This window comes from Canis lupus, chromosome 28 (assembly GCF_003254725.2).
Source record: "Canis lupus dingo isolate Sandy chromosome 28, ASM325472v2, whole genome shotgun sequence".
In the NCBI taxonomy this organism is placed as follows: Eukaryota; Metazoa; Chordata; class Mammalia; order Carnivora; family Canidae; genus Canis; species Canis lupus.
The window spans coordinates 23513353-23523750 of NC_064270.1; the positions used below are offsets into that span (position 1 = coordinate 23513353).

A 10398-nucleotide genomic window follows, 5' to 3' on the forward strand; every position below is an offset into this window, starting at 1 on the left:
TTCAACAGATTTATTTTGCTTCTACTGTATCAGGGACTGAGGTAATCCCTGGGGTGGGGATGGCGGAGTGGGCTTGGGAAGGAGCACCAAGGTGAGTCCCCTGCCCTCATGAAACGGTTACAGCACAGGAGGCAGAAGTTCATTAGAGTCCTTTGTGCAGTCAGGCCAAAGGAAGGGGCCAGTGAAGGCAACTTGTCACAGACGGTTTGGGCCTGTCCAAAGGGAGCAGCGGAAAACCAGTAACGATGGACGAGAAGTGGACTCAAGTCAGTGGGTTCCCTGTAGGGCTCCAACTAGGGGGAAAAAGAAGAAAAGCAAGATTGTATCCCCACTTGAAAAATATATATACTTATATATAAAGTAGCCTCCTTAAGATATAATTTACATACCGTACAACTCACCCATTTAAATGATATAATTCAACAATTTCTAGCATCTTCACACAGTTGTGTGGCCATCAGCAGAGTCAATTTTAGAACTTTTCAGCACCCAGGAAAGAAACCTCTTCCTGTTTGCTCCACCCCCCACCCCCACCTCTACCCATTCTAGGGAACCACTCATCCACGTGGTGTCTCCTGTGGATTTGCCTATTCTGGACATTTCATTTAAATGGAATCATATACTATGTGGCCTTTGCGACTGACCTCTTTCATTTAGCATAATGTTTTCAAGGTTCACTCCATTCCTTTTTATTGCTAATAATATTCCATTGTGAAAATATACTGCAATTTGTTTATCCATTCACTGCTTGGTGTTCATTTGGATGGTTTCCACATTTTTGTTGTTTTGAATAATGCTGTCATGGACATTCATGTACCAGTCTCCACTCCCCTTTATCCACAAATTCACAACCCCATAGCAGAAAAGCAAGAAGGCAGCAAAGCAGGTGCGAGAGCTAGCCTTCAAAGGGCTTCTCTCCCGGCAGAAGTTAGAATATCATAGCAGCAACTGAGTCTGATGTTTGCATAGATTTTTACCATGTAGAAGCACCATCACACATTCCCTCTCGTGTAAGGGTCCCCACAATCATAGGCATGAGGGAGATATTATTTTTATTATCATTTTAAAGATGACACCATAAAAAAAATTAGAAAGTTTCAGTAACTTGCCAAAAATCACCCATCTGAAAATTGAAGCCAGAATTAAGTCCTATGATTTTTTCTACTTCAGCTCGTCACACACAAAACAGATCTTTAATCTTCTCTTGCAGACTCAGCCTTGGCTTCCAGGATGTGTAGTTCAGCGAGAAAGAAGAAGAAAGAAATAAAAGAACTTCACTATTATTTATGGAGAAAATGGCAGTTAGACCGACAAATAGAGGTTAGCATTCACATTTTTTAAATGTGTACATTCAGCCCAGAAAGATTACATACTTTTTCTAAGGACACAAACCTCGTAAACCACACATTAACAATTGAAAGGCAGTTATGTGATTCCCAAACACGGGCTAGATCAGCTTGCTCTATTGCTAACATTTAACTGAGAGCAGTTGAGGTCTCAGATGTTCAGGTGGGAGGAAGGGTAACCCATAGGAGGCACAGCAGGTGAGGGAAGACCAAGGTGAGGAAGGTACTGGGCATCACAGGGAATTAGGGAACATGAAAGTCTGAAGATGCAGTGAAAGATGGCTATAAAGAGAAGAGCCAAGGGTAACAGAGAGAATGTGGGGAGAGTCCTGTTCAAAGGCTGGCCATGTTCCCAGCTTGTCCCATGGCCAGCAATGTTTCATCCAAACCCTAAGGTTTGATAAACAATACAAACAGATGCTCCAGGTGGAATGATGTGAGAAAAACATTAACCAGGGATAGCAAGTGTGGTATTAGAGTACAGAGCCCACCCAGCTTCTTATCACCGGTCCAGCCCCAACCAAAGAGCACAGACCTGGTGAGCACCACCCATGAGGGATCCTCCTGGGAGCAGGAGGGCAAAACTCCCCATGGGGGAAGGGCGGTCTCGTGGGCCAGGAGAGCACAAGTGATGGGCATGGCCACAGCTCACCTCTGAAGTGGAGATTACGGTGCAAAATGCTCCTTACCTGAGAGTAGGAATCATGGAGTGGGCAGAGGGGTGTGAAAGTACCAGAAGTCTGGAACTAGCCAGGTATCTCATGGGCTCCTGGATCTTGACCCATTGCATCCAGATCATGCCACCTGCATGGGTTTTCTTGGGCCCATTACTCGCAGAATACAGTATGCACCAGGAAAACCAGAAAAAGTTGATTAGAAAATGCTCTAAGAATACGAAGCAGTCCCAAGCTAGTACCAGGTCCCTCATATCTCTGAGCTAGCTACAAGATCCACTTATGGAAAAGGAAAGGGTATCTTTAGATCTGCTCCCACTTCAGAGTCCCAGAGAGTATTGGGCATCGGGGTGCAAAACAAGGCAGTAGGTTCAAGTTGGTTAAAAGAAACAATATCTTTTGGCACCTACCATAGGCCAGGCCCATGAAAACCCAAAGGGTAGGAATATGTACACCCATTTCAGAGAATGAAATAGTAGAGCTCAGAGAAGTTAACTAAAATGCTTGAGGTCACACAGTTAGCATGTGGTGCAGTTGGGACTTAAACCTGAGGCCATCTGACTCCAAAACCTATCTTCCTGTGATTTCATGTTAGCACTCATAAGAGAATTCTTATTCTCTTATTCCTATTCTTAGGGGCACCTGGGCGGCTCAATCAGTTAGGTGTCTGACTCTCAGTGTCGGCTCAGGTTGTGATCTCATGGGTTGTGAGATTGAGCCCAAGTTAGGCTCCATGACCACTGGGGAGTCTGCTTGAAGATTCTCTCCCTCTGCCTCTCTGCCCATTCACGCACTCGCACGTGTGCACATGTGCGCGCTCTCTCTCTCTCTTAAATAAATAAATAAACCTTTAAAACACAGAGAGTTTTTAGATTCATTTCCTTTCTGTTTCTCACAAACTACCGCTTATTCCCATTCTCCGTTCAGTGATTTCTCCGGCATTCCCCAAATCATGTGTATGTTAATACATATGTGCATCTAGATCCATATCATACATATCTGTGAGAATATCTATGTACATATCTGCGTGTGTGTTTCCTTGCTTTTGACTCTATGAGTTCTGTTGCCTTCAGAGAATAGTAGCTTTAGCTTTAATTTCCTTAAGGCTATGTCAAAGTTTGTCCTTAAATAGTTGGTTGATGATAGTCTTAAGTAGAGAAATTGGCTCCTGTGACCAGGTAAATCTTCCTACTGCAGGCATTTTCTGAGTACCTGGTCCTGGGATGAGTCTTTCAACCCAGAGAAGATCTGTGCAAACTTCTGTTAATGGAGGTGCCCAGTGATCCATACCATTGATGGCTGTGTCGTGGCCAGATAAAAACCCTTTTCCATTTGGGCTCAGTCTGCACTACTTAAGGGCAGAACCACACAGAGACAAACACACTTGCCAATTGAATTGGGGAGTCTGTCCAATGTATCACAAATCCAAAAGCATCTTAGCACCAGGCAGGTAATATAAATGAGAAAAATGGGTTAGGTGTAATTAATAGGGAGTAGCGGGGGCTGACGTCAAATGGGGCGTACATAACCCATCTAAGGGCATCTACCATCTCCAGCCAAACATTGCATGGAAAATGTAGGCTGTGTTGTCAGGGCTCTTTATCTTCATGAGAGACAGGAAAGATGACTTTTATGGAAACCTCCAATTTTTTTTAGAATTTGGCAACTGTTCAGGCCAAAAAGATCTCCACAGATTTTCAAGATAATTCAGCCTATGGCTGCCAGTTTTTGCCCCATAACGTAAACAAAATACATATTCACATATATTTACTTGCTAATACTTTTTTACAGTTACCAAAGTTTCTAAATAGACTGTAACAGCCAAACCTCCAAGTGGCTTGTGGGTTTCTCTCTCTTGCCTCCCTAGAGTCATTAAAGTGTGGTCAGAGGACTCTTTTATCGGAAGTCTCCAGGTACATCATAACCACACAGATCTCCGGGCACCACCCTGGAAGCCCTAGGAACAGAAACCAGAAATTGCCCATTGTTTGTGTCTCACTGTGAATAGTAGCTGGATTCCAGTCATTAGGAATCCCACACAAACCCACACATATTTCCGTAGATTTTTTTTTTGAATGACTCATCCGTGTCTGTGAGGCCCCTCTATATCATGAGCTTGTTTGTGACCAGGGACCCACATAATCACAGTAGCTGGCATGGAGCCTAGTACTTGGTTAGATACTCAGTGAATGCTGAATAGGTGGAGGCAACCCGTGGGCGTGGGCAAGGCTGAAAATGATGCAGAACACCCAGCACACATGCCCGTCGTAATGCCTAATGAGAACATTCCAAGCTCTCCTCCAAGGATGCCTCTTTGAACCACTACCACACATTGTTCCTGCCAATCTCAGGCTGCTGTCATTCTCCTTTTATTATTGCCTGTGCCATGATTTGATGCACATTCCCTTGTCCAGGTGTGCAAATTGATCTTCCTGGTTAGATCATGAGCTCCCTGGTGATGGGAACAATGTTCCTTAGATCCTCATAGCTTCCAGGCCTGGCACAGACCCTGGCAAGGGTGTGCAGGCAAACAATGCATGCTGTAGCATCATAGAGATGTACTCCCCAGCGTCCTCTTCAAGAGAACCTGCTACAGGAGCATAGTTGGCAAACATCCTCTAGATGCTGCCCCTAAAAATCCACTACACATTTCAGCCAAGGCCACATTTCCATAGGTTCCTGTTGATCAATGGCTGGGCATGATAGGGGTCTGAGCCAATCTTTTTCTGCCCATGCAACGTTGCTCCATCAGCCCAGATAAGACATTCTTGGAGCTGCCATGGGGTCTGAGGCTCTTCTTTCCTCCCTTTCTCTCCCTTCACAGGGCTCAGACCAACATTATGGTCCAAGGCCTACCTGCTTCTGCCCTCTCCCTCTGTATCCTTCAAAAGCATTTCCCTCAATAAATCTCTTGCCTGCCTACTCCTGTTTCAGTACCTACTTCTTGGAGAACCCAAACTGTTGAACAACCAAAGTGCCTGAACTCCACCAATAGGCAGGGACTTCCATGCTCCCTTTCTTGCACATAAATAAACAAACAAAAAATCATTGGCTTCCCAGGTTACATTTGAAAACATGGTGTGAAATTCTTACCCTAGAACCAATTAAATAAATTCTGCCCTGAATGAAGATGTTCTCTTCTGTGAAGCCCACGAGTTGCAGTGGAATGAATCAGCGCCCCATGGGACACCTAGGTAGTTGTACATGGCATTATGATATTGAGCAAGGTCCTCTCCTTCGGGGTGCCTCACTTGCTTGATAAAGCTACTAAGGTCTTCCTAAGGTTGAAAGACATTTCTAGGCCCCAGTTGGAGATGTTCCCAGGTGCCACAGCAGGAAACCAAATCTTCAATAAAGTTCATTTCCCTGTAAATGCTCTGCTCAGCCAGAAATGTAGTATATCCACTCAGCCAATCCCCAAGTGTGAAGTTACCTCTGGGCTCTACACTTACTTTCTTGTTCTTTATTCATTTTCTATTTGTCCCTTCCTTATACCTTATTCTTCACCCTTCTACACCATTGTGCAGTTCTCCAGCCCCTTGGGAACAGAGACTGCCTGCTTTATGAAGTGTTAAATAAATGTTGTCTGTATCAAATGAACTGACTTACTTAATCATTGTTAACACTTACTTCCCTGGATGTACACCTTTTTAAAACGTGTCTTAAGTACCGTAAAACAAAATTGACAAGCTCTATCTGTAAAGAGCTAAATAGTAAATATTTTAGGCTTTGTGGGCCTTATGGTGTCTGTCACAGCTACTCAGCTGCCATGTAGGCAAAAGCTGCCACAGATAGTGTGAAAAAGCAGTGCAATGGTGTTTCAACAAAATTTTATTTAAATGAAAACTTGTAGTGGACTGCATTGGGTCCAAGGGCTGCAATTTGCTGACCCTTACCCTAGAGTCCTGGAATCTCATGGTTGGAAAAGATAATAAACATTATGAGGCTTAACGTACCAACACCCTTCCTCCTATACTCCTGGCAGAGCTGACCAATCAGGAAGCATCTTCCTATAGCACTCACCAGTGGCCTCAGAATCCTTCTTAACACAGGGCTGTAGATCAAGCTGAGCTGGCATGTCTATCATTTCCCTAGCTCTTGTTCAGTCCCCACGACTCCTAAATGAGAGAACTGAGGCCAGTGTTTCATGACAACATATATAAAAGTGTTTTAAAATGTGTACTGCCCTTCTTCGAAGCAAAATGTATCGGTACTGGGCTAAAAACCAGCCATTTGAAACAATATTTAAATAATAATACATTAAATCATTGCATACAAAATGATCATGATTTTCTGCAGCGGGAACAACTGGGTCAGAATTTTCTATTGCCCTATTCCTATCTCATGGAAAGTAGGGCTTCACCATCTTAGTTTGCACAGACAAATGTCTATTTTTCCACTGGCAGGAGATGGGCTGGGCTCTCTGGCCCTGGGCTGGAGGCATGAGACAGGTCTGCACCTTTCCCCTGCAGAACCACACAGGTGCTAGAACAGGGTTGCCAGCTGTCTTAGATGCCCTCTCAGCAAGGGTCTGTCCAAAGCAGAGCCCACATGGGCACCACCAGGTGCTCCTTTGACTGGCCTCTCCTTGAAGCTGCTTTGTCATTACGTTCTGGGAGGACAACCTTGACATTTTCTCTCAACTTGTTCAGCAGAAAGATCAAAGCCTTCTGTAAAATATACAACTACACAGGATTTGTGATACTGTGATTTATAAGAAATGTATGTTTTGGTCTTCATCCCCATTTCTGGCACAGAGTTCCTAAAACCCTTGAAGTTTCTGAAGCAAAAAGGCAATGAAAGATAAAGTTGTCTTTCATTAATCCTAATAAGCCCTTTTCAACCACACCGCAGATGTATTTGGGGGGAAAGCCCCTAGGAGGTGGACTGGTTGCCTGGGAGAGCTACCATTAGTTGGTTGAAACTTTAGTTCCTCCTTGCAATCAGACCAGGGTGTTGGGGGGTTGGGGAGAGGAGAGGCTGGAGATTCAAGTTCAATCACCAATGGCTAATGGTTTAATCAATCATGCCTATGTAATAAGGCTTCCACAGAAACACAGGACTGGGTTGGGTGAGCTTCCAGGTTGGTGATCTCACCGAGGTGCTGGTAGAACAGTAGACTCAGAGAAGGTATGGAAGTTTCTCGCCCCTTCTCGCACACCTTGCCCTAAACATCTCTTTCACTTGGCTCTTTCTGAGTTGTATCTTTTATAATAAATCTATAATCTAGTAAGTAAACTGTTTTTCCTGAATTCTGTGAGCCACTTTAGCAAATTGATTGAACCAGATGAGGGAGTCATGGGAACCTCTAATTTATAGCCATTCAGTCAGAAATAGAGGTGATAATTTGAATTCGGGATTGGTGTCTGAAGTAGGTAGTGTTGTGGAACTGCGCCCTTCACCAGTGGGATCTGACAATAATGCCAGGGAGTATCAGAACAGAGTTACATTGTAGGACATCTAGCTGGTGTCACCAAATTGATGTGTGGGACAGAAGTGTGTCAGAAGTGAAGAGGTGTTGTCATGAGTTTTGAGAGTGGAGACACATGGGAGATTGATTTTTCCTTTACAGGACTGACAATGTACATCTCTGCCCCTAAGAAGCCAACTTCCCTTATACACACTGGATAGGTCAACTCCACCATTTGGGATCAACCACCCATTTTAGAATCTGATGATATCCATGGATCTTCTCCATGGGAAAGGCACATGTACTGTGGTCACCCCAACTTTCCCACTCTCCAGGGTCACCTCTTTATTTATATCCAAATGACAGCCTCACACTAGTTAATATTATCATTTCCACAGAATGCACATAGTCCTCTGTGTCATCAAGCAGAATATTTATAAGCTTAGGTTGGAGCATGTGCCTTAGGATGACTTTGCCAACTTCACAGCTGCCTCCTAGGGAAGTCCCCAGGGATATCTCCCAGAACAGGTGGATGCTGCCCTAGAACAGATTTAAGCTTCTAATCTAGAATGCAGAATCCAGGTTCCTGCTACACAGGCACAAATTTGCCCACAATTTCAAAATCCTGGAGGAGAGCCCCACATTGGATAAGCCACCTGAAGGCCACTGGCTCCTGGAGAAAAGACTCCAGGGAAAGTTGGGGCCTGAGGTTCAAAGCTTCAGGACACTGAGTCGCCCAGGTGTCACTGCCACACCTTTGCATTCCACAATTTCACCCTCCCAGGTGTGTCAGCCAGCCAGCCCAATTCACTACCAGGATGTCTATGGGGGGAAATAAAATAAAAAGAATGTTCTAGGGAGCAAGGGGTTGGGGGCAGGAAGATTCTTAGTAGGATCCCGGCACTGTGATCTCTCATAGAACAGGACACACTTCTCTCTTCATAAATGAAGCCTTAACTAACCTCTACATAAACAATGGCAATTCCTTCCCCACTTAGAAGAATGCCTGGCCCAATAAATGCTTCTTTAAATACATTTAATAAATAAATAAAGGAATTACCAGTAGCCATGTTTTGGGAGCCTGGCTTAGGCTACACCTACTCTGGGAACCTCCTCTGACTACTCTGAAGATCATTCCATTTTTCCTGTGGACACTCATTCATTTCTTTTCAACAATTCTTATTGAACACCTATGATGTGCCAAATTATATATTAAGCCCTGGATTTACAGGAGAGACTAAGGAAAGTCCTAGCCTTCAAGCAGTTTGCAATTTAGTTTAGTACATACAAAGCATCTAGTTTGGGTTTCTAGTTGCTTCCTGATAGCTTTTTCTACCCAAGAAGCCAGAGGTTGCTGAAGAAGACAGACAGCTGACATTGCTGAGCATCAGCACATTCCCAGTATGGTCATATGCATTCTTCTGCAACCAGGTGGTCTGACCCTAAAAAGAAGGTCATTCATGGGCCAATGATGGGAGAGGAATGGAGAAGGGCCTTGCAGAGCACAGGAGTCAGAACCCAGAGGTTGAGGGGAATAGACAGTCATTTTCTATTAGAAATATAAAAGGAGACACAAAAAGAATATAGGAAAAGATCACCAAGCCTGGTGAAAAGAAGCCAGGTTATACCCTGTACCCATGCAACCTTGGGCACACCACTCTTCTTCTCTTGGCCTCTTCACATCAGTAAAGGCAAATGGTGGCCCAGACAACCTCCAAATTTCTTTATGTGTAAACATCTATGATCTTTCCTAACCCACACAGTGTCTCCTTCCTTTGCTTCCTGTGGACCTTTTTCTAATGTCTCCTCATGGAAAAATAACTTCACGGTGTTTTCATAAATGTGATTTTTGTAAGGGACAGTCCATTAAACCTGAAATTTTGCTTCTTAGGGAAAATTAGTTTGGAGAATGAAGGAGAATAAAAGAGCTCAATGGTTTCTCTGTTCAACTCTTTCCAACTAACCTGGAGTACACTCTCTCTCTCTCTCATGCTCTACCTTCTCCTCTGGCATCTCTCCATCCTGGAGCTCAGCCATTGGCTGTCCTGGTTCTTCTCTTGCTCAATTGACTCACCTGATTGGATATGAGGCCAAAGCTCAATAAGCTCCTGCACTCACCAAGAGTCCTTGGCTTCTGGCCCTCTGGCCACCCATTGGACAGAAGCCAACAAGACTATGGTCTCGAGTGACTTTTTCTTCATTGTGCTGATCTCCATAGCTGAAGAAGATGGGTTGAGCCAGGTAAATGAAGACATGAGCTGATGACATTCATTAAGCTGTTGGTTCTCATCCTGCTGCTGCAAGTGGACAAGCAGAGGTCAAGGTCCCTGCCCCCACTCTAACCACGACCAATTACATACCAAGGAGAACTGCATGACAAGTACCTGGTGGCTTTTGAAACCACAAACAGTCTGAATCAATTTATTTCAAAGGCTCATTGGACAACCATACTGCTCTCTTCCCTCTTTGTCTATCTGACTATGAGGCTCCTTGCTCCAACAGGCAAGAACACCACACCAGCCCCTCAATTACAAGGGTCTGGGTACACTGAGCATAGGGCAACTAATTAACCACATTCCATTTGCAATCATGAGATGATATGAACAGTATCAAAGCCTCCTGACTAATCATTTCCAGGTCTTTTGAAATACAACCTCTCTTTCAAAAGGGTAATCTTACCACTGGGCTGAGATAAGTTGTCACTAACAGGGATCCCTGGGTGGCGCAGCGGTTTAGCGCCTGCCTTTGGCCCAGGGCGCGATCCTGGAGACCCGGGATCGAATCCCACGTCGGGCTCCTGGTGCATGGAGCCTGCTTCTCCCTCTGCCTGTGTCTCTGCCTCTCTCTCTCTCACTGTGTGCCTATCATAAATAAAAAATAAAAAAATAAAAAAATAAAAAAAAAGTTGTCACTAACAATAGTGAAATGATGAATGATGGGCAGCTGAAAATACTCCATAAACAAAACA

The 10398-nt window shown here is 44.3% G+C and overlaps 1 long non-coding RNA gene across 1 annotated transcript; it reads right to left on the minus strand.

Annotated features, from left to right (window-relative positions):
* Positions 1-1109: 1109 nt before the first annotated feature.
* On the minus strand, positions 1110-9721 carry LOC125753914 (uncharacterized). Its single transcript, XR_007406755.1, has 3 exons — positions 9549-9721; positions 2036-3977; positions 1110-1222 (listed from the first exon to the last, which is right to left on the minus strand). It is a non-coding gene; the product is annotated as an uncharacterized LOC125753914 (long non-coding RNA).
* Positions 9722-10398: the final 677 nt, after the last annotated feature.